The following is a 13,118-nucleotide window of genomic DNA, read 5'->3' as shown; positions in this document are numbered from 1 at the left end:
ATTTTTCTATGTTTTATTAGCTTACTAAAATATTGAAGGAATGAAATGTGCATTCAGTTCTCAATATCAACTAGTTTTGTACACTCCCTCCCTCTTCCAAAGTCTTGGCCAGCGTTCAGGGAAGAGAAACAGTTTTGACAGGATCATGATACAATTCTCAAAAAACCAAATAAACCCCAATTTCCTGAAATAAAAGATTTGTTGATTTTACTGAGGAACCAATGTGGGCATTGAAATGGGTACTAAGAAAATGAGTATGTAGATCAATGGTGTCCAGCATTTGGTCTTCCAGGATTTTGGACCAATCTCGATAAAATAGTGAAGAGTAAAGACATCACACTGGAACGAAGATCTGCATAGTTAAAGCAATGGTATTCCCAGTAGTAACCTATGGATGTGAGAGCTGGACCATAAGGAAGGCTGAGCGAAGGAAGATAGATGGTTTGAACTGTGGTGTTGGAGGAAAGTTCTGAGAGTGCCTTGGACCACGAGAAGATCCAACCAGTCCATACTTCAGGAAATAATCCCTAACTGCTCATTGGAGGGAAGGATAGTAGAGGCAAAGATGAAGTACTTTGGCCACATCATGAGAAGAAAGGAAAGCTTAGAGAAGACAATGATGCTGGGGGAAATGGAAGAAAAAAGGAAGAGGGGCTGACCAAGGGCAAGATGGATGGATGGTGTCCTTGAAGTGACTGGCTTGACTCTGAAGGAGCTGGAGGTAACCATGGCTGACAGGAAGCTTTGGTGTGGGCTGGTCCATGAGGTCACAAAGAGTTGGAAGCGACTGAATGAATAAACAACAACAAAAAATACAAATAACCCTGAGGCACCAGTTTTTCCTGTTCTGTTACATTTCTTCAGATAGATTGCTTCAACTCAAAACCTCAACAAAAAGGGGGAAAGGCTAGAACACTGCCCTCTTGAGCTTCCACCTGCCACGCTGCTTTCAATTGTCTCAGTGGAATTCACAAAGGCTCCTTTTCTGTCGTGCTCCTCCAAACGTTCATGCAAGTGCATTATAGTCACGTTCTGACTCATATAAATTATGGTAGCTGGTGAATTCTGTGAAAATATAGACTCATAATCACCCTAAAGATATTAAATTCTGTCGGATCTTGGAAACTAAGCAGTTTAAGCCCTGATTAATTTATTTATCATGTCAGAAGTGAATTGAGAATACAGTTATAGAAAAACCACAAACAAAGTTAAAATTAACTTTGACCAGAATCTGGCCACTTAGAGTGCATCTGGTGTCGCTGTGAGAAGGTCCTCCATTGTGCATGTGGTAGGGCTCAGACTGCATTGTAGTAAGTAGTCTGTGGTTTGCTCTTCTCCACATTCACATGTTGTGGACTCCACACTGTAGCCCTGATTAATAATTGGATGGCATACTGCCATTAATATTAGGCACAGTATTATAGAGAGGGAGAAACCTGCAAAACTTCCTCTAAATATACCTTGCCTAAGAAGACCCATGAAATTCATGCTGTCATCAGAAGTCACTATGCATGTATGTGCTTTTAAGGTGACTTAAAAGCACATACATGCATAGATTCATTTTAGGTGATTAACTCGTATCTGAGCCCACAAAGGAGGTGTAGATTTAATTTCTCTTCAGCCAATTCCCTATAACTTTCCAAAAAATAACTGTTATTGTTTCAGGGGGAAAGAAGAAAAAGAAATGTAAATCTAGTCAATAATGAAAAATAATGTTTCAAATATGCCCCCTTAAGTCCAGTGCTAGGAATCCAGTGGTTCTCTAGATACTGTTGGATTATAGTCCCAGCAACCTTAACAAACATAGGCAATAGTGATCACTTTTGAACTTTAATTCTATCTTTTTAAATCCATTTTAAAAATAAAGGATGGTTGATTAAGAGAAACAACTGAATTGGGATATATCCACAAATTCTAAACAGTTATCCCTGGTTAGAATAAAGACAAGTCTCTCACAAATTACACATATTAAAACAGAACTTTCATGACAGCTATTCACATAACAAAAGAATTCTACACATGCCTGCTTTATGATAATATTTCACCATTTCTGTATCCATACCAATGCACTAGACTTACTTATCACTGTATCAAAATATTTGTCAAATATATGGCCGAGGCTGTAGCACAGCTGGTAAAGGCACCAGCAATGATAAGTTCTACCAAGCAAAAGCTTGTAAGTTTGAAGCCCCAGATCGGTATGAGCAGCCGACAGTCAGCCATGCACACTGTTTACCTAAGCAATTAGAAAACAGCTTACAGCTGTGATTAGAGAAATTAGGTACCACTAATGCAGGGGAGGCATTTGATGACACCATAAAAGAAAAAGATCAAAGAATGCGGGTAACAAAAAGAAAGAAGGAAGTCCTGATGGCTCTTCGTCATAGAGAATGGAGCAACAGCGCACCCCTGTGGTTGGCAACTTCCAAACGCGCCAACAAGCTGGATGTTCAACTGGGTCTCAAGACAACACAATATACCTCCTTTCTGTTCTGTCTGTATTTGTCCTTTCCAAAAAAAAACAGCATTGAATGCTTGCAGTGTATGTGTACTATGATCCGTCCTGAGTCCCCTTCGGGGTGAGAAGGGCAGAATATAAATATTGTTGTTGTTGTTGTTTCAATTATATTTATTTGTTTACTATATTTCTACCCTGCTCTTTTTACCCCAAAGGAGACTCAGTGTGGCTTACAATTATGGCAAAATTCAATGCCACATTACAAATACAAATAAACAAATACAACACATTGAGCAATAAAACAGAAAAAATATATAAATACAATTAAAACAGATTAAAAAATGCCTAGTCCCATAATCGTTATTCATGCTGCTGCATTCAAGTAGAATTCCATATTGGAGTACTCCCCAAATACCTGGTTCCAAACTCAGATCTTTAACTTTTTCCTGAAGACCAGGAGGAAGGGGGCCAATCTAATGTCACATTTCAGTCATATGCAATCTCTCTTTCTCTCTGTGGCAATGTATATTTATATGGCTGTCTGTTAACAGAAGTTTCATATCATGCATTTCATGATGTAAATTGGAGTCTACAAAAGCGTATGCTCCAATACACCAATTAGCGTCTAAGGCGTTACTGCATCCATCATGTCTTTCTATAGAAGGGTCAGGTCAACAAAAGTTCAACATGAACTGCAATTAAGCCAATGAAAGAAAGTTCACCTGTCTATTGGGAGCAAAAGAAGAGGAATGAACGCAAGATCAAAGGAGAGAATATGTGAGCACCAAAAATGAAATAAGTATTACAGAATATTTTTTTTTCTTTGGCCCTATAAATAAGGACACTTAATAGGATGTGACTTTGGGAGCATCTGCAATTGGTCTTCATTCACAAGATGGGTTGCCTGCAAGGCTGACACAAGACGTGCTCCTTCCTGGGACAAAGAGAAGGTAGCATCATCCCACATTCTCTATATAGAAGCGCTCTCTCTGTGTATGTGCTTATGATGCCTTATAATGATCCCTTTGAATTTCATTTTTTTAGGCAAGGCAAGGAATAGTCAGAGGTGATTTTGCCAATTCATTCCTCTGGTCAGAAAGTCTACGTTCTGGAAGAGAGCTCTCAGAAATGTGGACCAGATTTTCAGATTCTTAGAGCTCAGTTCCAATGAAATGATATAAAATCCAACACTGCAGCTGCAACTAAATCGTATTTCAAAATCTACTCCCATAGTAGCTAACAGCAGACTGTTATATATTAGAAGAAAGTGGGATCAAAATAAATAAATAAATAAATAAATAAATAAATAAATAAATAAGGGTTTTGGTACTGCTTCTTCCTTCATACTGTCACCCAGATGACTTTTTATTGGCTACCCATAGACTGTGGAATGACCTGCCAGAAGTGATTCAGCAGCTAAGCATGCTGTCAGAATTTTGGCGGGGACGAGAGACAGGGCTTTCTCAGTGGTGGCCCCTCGGCTGTGGAACTCCCTTCTCAGGATATTAGATCGGCCCCCTCCCTCCTGACCTTTCGGAAAAGAGTAAAAATCTGGCTCTTAGAGCAAGCTTTTGGAAACTCAGTGTAATTCGAAACTTTTGGAAACTTTTGGAAACTCAGTGTAATTCATTATTTCGTATGACGAAATAATGAACTCAGATCAGCTTAGACAATGTAAATGGATAAGGAGTAGAACTGGAAAACATGGACTATATAACTTCAACTGGTTTTATATGAATTTTTATTGTGTGATAGTAAATGTTTTGAATTGACATGAATGTATGTATGTTGTGGCATCTAATCATTGCCAGTCTGTACCACCCTGACTTGCCTTCGAGCTGAAAAAAGTGGGATAAAAATGCGGTAAATAAATAAATAAATAGATTTAATTTTAAAAGACCTATCTCTTCCAGGAGGCCTACCCAGTCAATTTTAAACTATGCATTTTGAACTGACATTTTATAGATATGAATGCATTTAATATGTCTTTTAATCTTTATGTGTTTTTAAACTATGCATTTCAAATAGTTTTATGTTTTTATGTATTGTCTTTTAACTCTACAATACCTGCCTCAAGCCTTGGGGCAGGTTGGTAAGTGATGATGATGGTGGTGGTGGTGGTGGTGGTGGATAGCACTTAGGAGATGTCAGCTAGGGAAACTGCTTTATTGTGCCTAATGGAAGGGCCTTGGACTTTTCATAATTATCTGCAATTTCTACATAGAGACAAAGGCAGCTGAGGAATGGCATAGTACAGTTATATATCAGATAGTGTCCTTTAGGCTGAAAGAATCAATTGAGGTAAATCACTTGGAATAAAGTCTGCCAGGAAAGAGGTAGTGATGGAGGAGAGAAAACAATTGAAAAAAAATCTGTATTCGAGTTAAATCCAGGTTTTTCTGTTTCAGCTGTGTAAGAGTTTCCTTTGTGCTTACCATATATGAGGCATACGATTAAGTGCTCCCATAAAATATTAACGCAATGTTTCCCTCTAGTGTCAGCAATGCTGTTGTACAGTTTAAGTTACTGCATCCATGCTGCAGGATGAGACCAATATGGCAGTCTCCGAAATGTATCTCTGTCTTCCCCATGACTTTCAACATTTGGATTGCTGTCCAAGGCTGCTCTGTCCTTTGCTTCTGATTCATGGCAATATCTGCGTACAATGAATTTACAGCTTTCTCTTTGGAGGAAGAGCTGTAGTACAGATAGTTACTTTGCAGATACAGAAATACCAGAATAACAGTGAGTTTAAGAGCACAGAAGAATTGGTTCTTATCTAGATACTCAGAAGAGCTAAGATAGTAAATGTTCCGAACCACAAAACCTGAAACTTCACTTCAAAGAAGGGCATTCACTAGATTGCAGTAGGTTGTGGGCAGTGTAATCCAAAAATTGTAACATTTTCAAATATTGCATTAAATGTATGACAACAACCACACAAGTCCTTGAATTATCATACAGATAGTGCCATCTGTCTCAAGGGCTTAATTGTACGAGTACCTTCACTGGGAGCAAAAGTTGAAAGAACCATAAATGTTAAGCTTGAAGAGAAAATGAGATATAGAAGAAAGTATGTCTTCCGTGTACAGAAAATTCTACAGTTTTCAGGATCTATACCAGTTACTTGAAATGGTCTGGCTACATTTCATGAGTCTAATAGTGCTAATAAAATCCTTTTGTTCCAAAACAACATTGGGGAGAAGCTAAGGCAATAAGCTCTTCTTTTGAATAAGCAGGAATATTTTCCATATGACCAAGTAGAAATATGTCCATGAAACTAAGAGAGAAGATGCTTTCCATGAAGCGTAATTCTATATTGGGGGAACATCTTCACTTAATTCATTTTGTCACCATGCAATGCCACTTATATACAGCCAACCTATGTAGTGGTTTGAGTGCTGGACTAGATTTCTGTTTGAACTCCTATTTGGCAAAGTAAACCCACTAGGTGACCCCGGGGAGGTCACACACAATCAATCTCAGAGGAAAATGATGGTAAACATTGCAACAGGTTTGCCTTAGGATTGTCATAATTCAGAAATGAATTATAGTGTAATGTTTAAAATTAAACTTAAATGGACCAGGTTATGGCACAGTTGGCTAGGAGTCAGCTGCATTAAATCACTACTGACTGAAAGGTCATGAGTTCAAAGCCAGCCCAGATCGGAGTAATCTCCCGACAATTTGTCTAGCTTGCTGTTGGCCTTTGCAGCCTGAAAGACAGTTGCATCTGTCAAGTAGGATATTTAGGTACAACTTATGCAAGGAGGCTAATTTAACTATTTTACGACGCCATAAAAATCTCCAGCAGTGGGTGAAATAATGAAGAAGGACTCCATCAAGGACTCGGTGTCACAAGTTGACCTTGAAGCAACAGGTCCCCCGGTGGCCAGAATTTGAGCATACCCTCATGAAGCTAAAATTGCTTCCGTGTTTGTCTATATATGTTGTGTGTCTATGGCATTGAATGTTTTCCATGTATATGTGCACTGCAATCTGCCCTGAGTCCCCTGTGGGGTGAGAAAGTTGGAATATAAATACTGTAAATAAATAAATAATAAAGTCACAGAACCAGAAGTGCTGATAATGTCCATGACATTGAGCCCATATTACCAGTTTTATTAAACTTTTGCTCTATAGTTAATCTTTAAATACTGACCTTTTCCCAAGGAGTTCAAAGCGAGTCTCCTCTCACTTTTATCCCCACAACTATCAAGTGGGGTGAATGGTCCAAGATATGGCAATAAGCTTCATTGCTAAGTGATGATATAAATCCAGGAGCACCAGTTATAGTCCACCACTCTACTGCAAAACAATAGCTCTCAAAGATTCATGTGATGAGATACTTTGTAGGATTAATGGAAGACCAAAAGCCCATGTAGTCCAGTATTCTGGTCACATAGTAGGGGGAAATGTCTCATTATTGGTGGCCACTGATTAATCTATGCGTTATAGATTTGTCCAGCCCATTTTGAAGGCATTCAAGTTGGAGACTATCTCTACTTTTTGTGGCAACCAATTCTACATCTTATCTGGTGGTAGTGAATTCTGTAATTTAATAGGACTCCAGTTTATCTGTGGAAGATTCCAGTATCTTCACCTACTGAAATAAAGGAGAGACCCTTAGCAGATTATTGGATTGTCAGAGTACTACATTCTAGAATACAGACTGAAATACACAAAACAAAAATCATACATAAAACATGGAAAGGGGTGTAATGAAAACAGAAAATTTGCAATAGATTATGACTAATAGGTGATGAGGAATAAATCCCACACAAGTCTACCAGTTTATGGTATCCAAATTAGACATTCCTGACCTCACACCAAAGTCAGGGCAAAAGTCCAATGCACAATATAAGTAGAGCCTGTTTACCACAACCAAGGAGATGTAAGGAGCACTGCCTCCTTCCCTCTTCTGCATTTTCTTTCCACTCATGTCCATGTCAAACCCTCACCAACAGATGATGGTGCAGGTCTGACAAGCTGCTTTTGAAAGCCTTCTGAAAATGTACAAGTCTATGCTTATGAAATAATTGTGAAACCAATTGCCTGGCCTGACAGCATAGTAATGAGTTCTATGCCAATTGAATCCTAATCATTTGGCTGTCCTTTAGTCTGCCAAATAAGAGACAAAGAGTGTGCAACAAAATGAGAGAGACAAAAGAGACTATACAGACAAGCAATTGAAAATAATTTATTTGGGAACTGATACAGCTTTCAGATGGCAACCACTTTAACTACATGCATAACAGGGGCCAGATAAGGCTCAAGTAAATAACTCTGCAACTTCACTAGAATGAAATATGAGTAACTTTTATCCTCTTTAATATCATGCTTGACCAACTGATTTTGTCATTAAAGTTAGCTCACCTGACCGAAGTTGCAAATTAAACACATTTGTATATTATTTTATTTTTCTTTCAATCCTTTTCAAGAAAAAGATGAATGTCTGGAATTGTGTTGGCAGTTGCAAATGAGTCACCTCAATTCTTTTGTATTCATGATCCCCGAGTTTAGGAGATATGTACTATGAAAGTCCCCCAATCCTGATTTACTTTGCAGCAACTGCTGTGGTGGATAAGGGTCTGTTTCCCTGTCATTCAAGAAGCAGCAAGTTGATGGTCCCACCCACTCTCTTTGTATAAAAAATCTCCAATGCAAGGGGGAATTGCAACACGGACCCTAGTTCTTCTCCTTCACACATGGGAGGGGGGCTGTCAGTTGCTTCCCAAGGAACAGAGGAACAGATCTCCACCGATCACAGTATCTGCTGCCTGATAAATGAGAGTTGGAGGAAATGGGACAAGACTCACTGCATAACACCCAAACTACAGTGCTTACATATTTATAACTCCCCAACAGGATCTCAGCATTATGTTATTTAGGAGGCAGTTGCCAATGTCTAATTTTGTTGTTGTTTATTCATTCAATCACTTCCGACTCTTTGTGACCTCATGGACCAGCCTATGCCAGAGCTCCCTGTTGGCTGTCGCCACCCTCAACTCCTTCATAGTCAAGCAAGTCAATTCAAGGATAAAATGCATCCATCTTGCCCTTGGTCGACCCCTCTTCCTTTTTCCTTCCATTTTCCCCAGCATCATTGTCTTCTCTAAGCTTTCCTGTCTTCTCATGATGGGGCCAAAGTCTACAGTGGATCCTGCTGTTTCTACTGCCTTGTAGTCTGAAACCTGCTCTAGGACACAGAAGTCCTCTGAAGATAAATTTTGGTGCCATATTGAGGAGAGCTCTGAGTAAGTCCTGATATCTCTGATATTGGATGTAACTGGATATTTGCTAAGAAGTTACATTTTACAAGTAATTGTTACATGCAACAAATTCTAAGGAATATTTTAAAGTATTTTAACAATATTTTTTCAAGTTTTATGCCATGTTCTTATCAGTCTAGATAAGTCTAGAATGAATAATGGTCTGAATTCCTTTTAATGCACTGTACAGTAAAGATTTTTTTTTAAAAAAAACCACTTCCTAAACACTACATAAAAAATCAGGAATGAAGGAACTTTTAAAAATATTTTTTTCAAGATATGGATTTTGACAATATATAACATGGTAACAAAATCCAAGGATTCTATATATGAACATTTAAGCAATTTAGTAGATACTTTTTCTTCTACTATAAAAATATAAATCTAGGAATTCAGGCATCTGGAAACATCACTGAAATTATTTACTGCAAGTCCAGTTGACTAGTTTTAACTCTCAGTCCATAGAGATATACAAGCATGTCAGTAGATGTACTTTCCTTCATCTTGACTTTGCCACTCCAGCAATTTTCAAAAGTTAAAATGTCATATTTACATAAAATTTGCATAAAGATGAGCTTGTGTTGATACAAGAACCTTACGTTTATTTTTTCAACATGCTCACCAGCTAATTTGGTCTACAGCAAACAGATTGCACTTAGCTTTTCTAAGATTGCAATTTAGATTCAATTCTCTGGAGTCTATATTGAGAAGATAGAAAGAGAGGGGGCCTTATGATATCCCTTGTTGTTATCTAGATAACACAGATTATTTGTATTTAAATCTACATTTCTACAAGATATATAAAAGTCTGAAATTAGGATGGTTGTCATACAAGGATATCTATAGAAAACTATCCATTTTGGATAGTTGTGATATAATGAATGAAAGAAAGGACCACAGATCTTCCTGTGCAATTTCTATAAAGCTGTGGATTGTGTGACGTCAAATTAGAAGAATTAAAACTATGTCTGAAAACCCATAAATGCAGGGAAAGGAAGAACAAACTGGATATGTAGAAAAAAGCCAAGGTGATGTAGTTAAGAGTGCTGGATAGAGACTTGGCAAAGTATGATAAAACTCAGAATGACCTTGGGCCACTAATTCTCTCTCAGCCTAACACATAGAGCTGTTTTGAGGACACAGTCCCTGCCAAGACAGCCATGGATATTGCCTCGAGGCCAGTGGAGGAAAGTCACTCAGCTCCTTACAAGAAAGAGAGGGTGTATTCAAAATTAATAATTATGTATTTCTTAAAGTCATGTATAGATTCATTCCCTTATATCCCAGTTATCATCATCATCATCATCATCATCATCACGGCAAGGGAAATATCCAATGATGATGTTTCCACTCACTTTGTATCTGACATGCTATAATGCAGGATGTTTCTGGAGCTTTTACATATGCTAGTGAGTACAGATGGAAGTTTTAGAGATTGTGACAAGTCATAGTTTAGCAATATATAAACAAACAGACAAGGGGCCTCATGCCTTGCACTTTATGTTTCCTGCATCAATTGAAATTTCCTTCCTCCTTTCTTTAGTTGATGCAAAATGTGTTTGGTGCTTGGTTTATTAGGTCAGGAGTGAGGATCAAGTTGAAATCTGAATTTTCTACCTGAGTTTAATGAGCTGCAATTTGATAGTTCGAGGGGGCGGGGGAGCAGGCCACGTTCAGGTATACAGAGAAAGGGGGAAGTAGCTGGGCACCCAAAAGTCCTTTAAGCCTTGTTTAGATAAGGCCAAACCAATGATGTGTGAAGCATGTCATAATCTGAAAATCAGATAATAATGCATTCAACAGTTTGGAAAACAGAGAGCCTTCAATGTTTCCATATCCATATGGCTTAATCAAATGTTTCCACTTTCAATCAGATCATAATTTGATGTTCCAACTGTGGTTTAACTGAGCCATCCAAATCAGGATTTCAAAATAAAAGAAAGTGAACATGAAGCCAAAGAAAAGAAAAAAGAATATAGAGGAAAAGGGAGTCCTGAAGACTCCGTCTTGTTCTTTAACATCCAAATCATGATTTGCAAGGCTACCTGATTTCATCCATGGTGAATATACTGGGAAAATTACTTTTTGAACTCCAATTCCCATAACTCACCAGGCCAGAAGGACCACTGAACGTAAAAACTGGGGGATTCTGGACACTGAGAGTCCAAAAAAAGAAATTTTCCAAGCTTTGCTATAGTGTTCGAAGAAACAGAAAGCTTCTTTTTATAAAATATAACATGGAGATTTTCACTAAACCTTCCTCATCATAGCATCTTTCTTTTTTCCTGACAAGACAGTGATAGACAATGTTGAATAACCAGCCATTCCCTCCCCTCCACTTTTGCCAATTCTAGGCACTAAGCACTTAGCAACGCAACAGATGGTTCATTATCCAAATTCTGTTAGTCTTTGGGTAGCAATGGAATAGGCAGGACCCAGTGGGAGTGCCAATCCCAAACACAAAGAATGACAACAAAGGATAACTAGGCTGGCAAACAATTCCTTTTGTACTTTTCAGCTTTCATGACAGGTGTGGGGAAGGACTGAACCTCTCTGAGGATTCTTTTTTTCCTGGCCAAATCCTGCCTTTGGGTAAAGATGCCATATTCTTGGTGAACAAAAAAGATAATGTTGAGTCAAAATTGCCCTTTGTGCTATTCTGCTCTTTCTTATCTTATTAAAAGAAGATAAACTGACCTAACATGAAAAAGATAAGAGACTCACACAATCTTCTTTTAACAAACCCCTTAAACAATACTAAATATAAAAGCATAACAAATAACAGTTGTACCCCATGAACAATTTGAGAACACCCAATGTGACGGCACCACTGAAACTAAGCTGAACCTGGACCCAGTTAGATTGGAGACCACATGATCAAATCATCAGCTAAAATGTTAAATATTGTGGCTAAATCCAAGAGGCAGTTCCTATTAGATAATCAAGGAAATCAATTGGTGAACAAGTCTCATTTGTTAGATCCAACTAAAGTAAACTCACAGCACCAACTCCCCCCTGGGAACACAGAAGACTGGGTAACTTGGAAGGCGCTGAACAGACTGCACTCTGGCACCAGGAGATGCAGAGCTAACCTTAAGAAATGGGGCCACAAAGTGGAGTCCACGACATTACAGTGTAGAGATGAGCAAATTACAGACCACCTATTACAATGCAGCCTGAGCCCTGCCACATGCACAATGGAACTGCCCTGAGTCCCCTTCGGGGTTGAGAAGGGCGGTATACAAATACCACAAATAAATAATTAATAAATAAATGGAGGACCTTCTTATAGCAACACCAGAGGCATTCCAAGTGGCCAGCTACTGATCAAAGGGAATTTAATATAATGTCAAGTTTTTAAACTTTGTGCTTTTTAAATACAGTACAACTGTATCCTTGGTTCACTTCTGATAAGATAAATAAAAACTGCACCAACTTTATAGACTTCCATTGGTTCAATTAAATCTATTCTAGGTGGGACTAAATAATTGGATTTAGACTATGCTCTGCTTTTCTCTATACATATTTGTGCCAAGAAAACATCACAAGCAGACAATCAAAGAATTGGTTTTCAACATTCGGGATCTTCTCCAATCTGGCACTTTACAAATATGCTGGACTACATCTCATTATCCCCAAACAACATTCCCTCAGAAATGAGTAACTGCAGTCTTCTATTTTATATACTCTGAATTTACCAGACAGTTATCTTTGACAACATCTATTCCATTTTCGTTAAGCAGAGGAAGACCAGTGCTAGCTTCAGAATACCAAGAAAACTGGGGAGTCACCATCTATATTAGTCCCCTATGACCTATGAAGAAGATAAGATAAAGCACAGAGACTGGATAACTACTAAAGGGACCTAGAAGGTAAACAACCTACTCAGTGGTGGCCCCTCGGCTATGGGATGCCCTCCCATATAAGTATATGAATTAGTGAAATAACCCCAGACTTGGATTAACCATAAACTAGCTTTGCAAAATACAGTGAGCTTGAAGCATTTTTATTTTTTGATAAGAATACTTCCACAGGTACCATTTTTGTGCATATATAAGCACAATAATGCAGAGAAAAGCAAGATTGCAAATCACCTATCTCTTTTCCAATTAGCAGAAATATATGCATTCTCTATTTTTTAATAACGCCAAATTCCTACATAATTGCTAAACAGAACTAGCAAAGTATATGCCTGTGATCTCCTCCTTTTCCAATTAACACAAATGTGTAACATTTACACTGTGGTAAAGTCAGGTTCTGACATAATTGCTAGAGAGAACAAGCAAAGTATAAACCTGTGGTCTCCTTTTTGGCATATATTAACATTTTGGGACTTTTTCATTATAAATACAACATCTCCAGTTTCTAAAATATTCCTTGCCTACTGC

General features: G+C 38.1%; 1 protein-coding gene across 1 annotated transcript in view; it reads right to left on the bottom strand.

Moving 5' to 3' along the window:
* HHAT (hedgehog acyltransferase) overlaps positions 1–13,118 on the bottom strand; it is a 230,799-nt gene that overhangs the window by 126,769 nt on the left and 90,912 nt on the right. The gene's annotated exons all lie outside the window — the stretch shown is intronic.

This window comes from Anolis sagrei, chromosome 1 (assembly GCF_037176765.1).
Source record: "Anolis sagrei isolate rAnoSag1 chromosome 1, rAnoSag1.mat, whole genome shotgun sequence".
NCBI lineage: Eukaryota > Metazoa > Chordata > Lepidosauria > Squamata > Dactyloidae > Anolis > Anolis sagrei.
The sequence above is the reverse complement of the archived record's forward strand: the minus strand, read 5'-3'. Positions and strand labels throughout refer to the sequence as shown.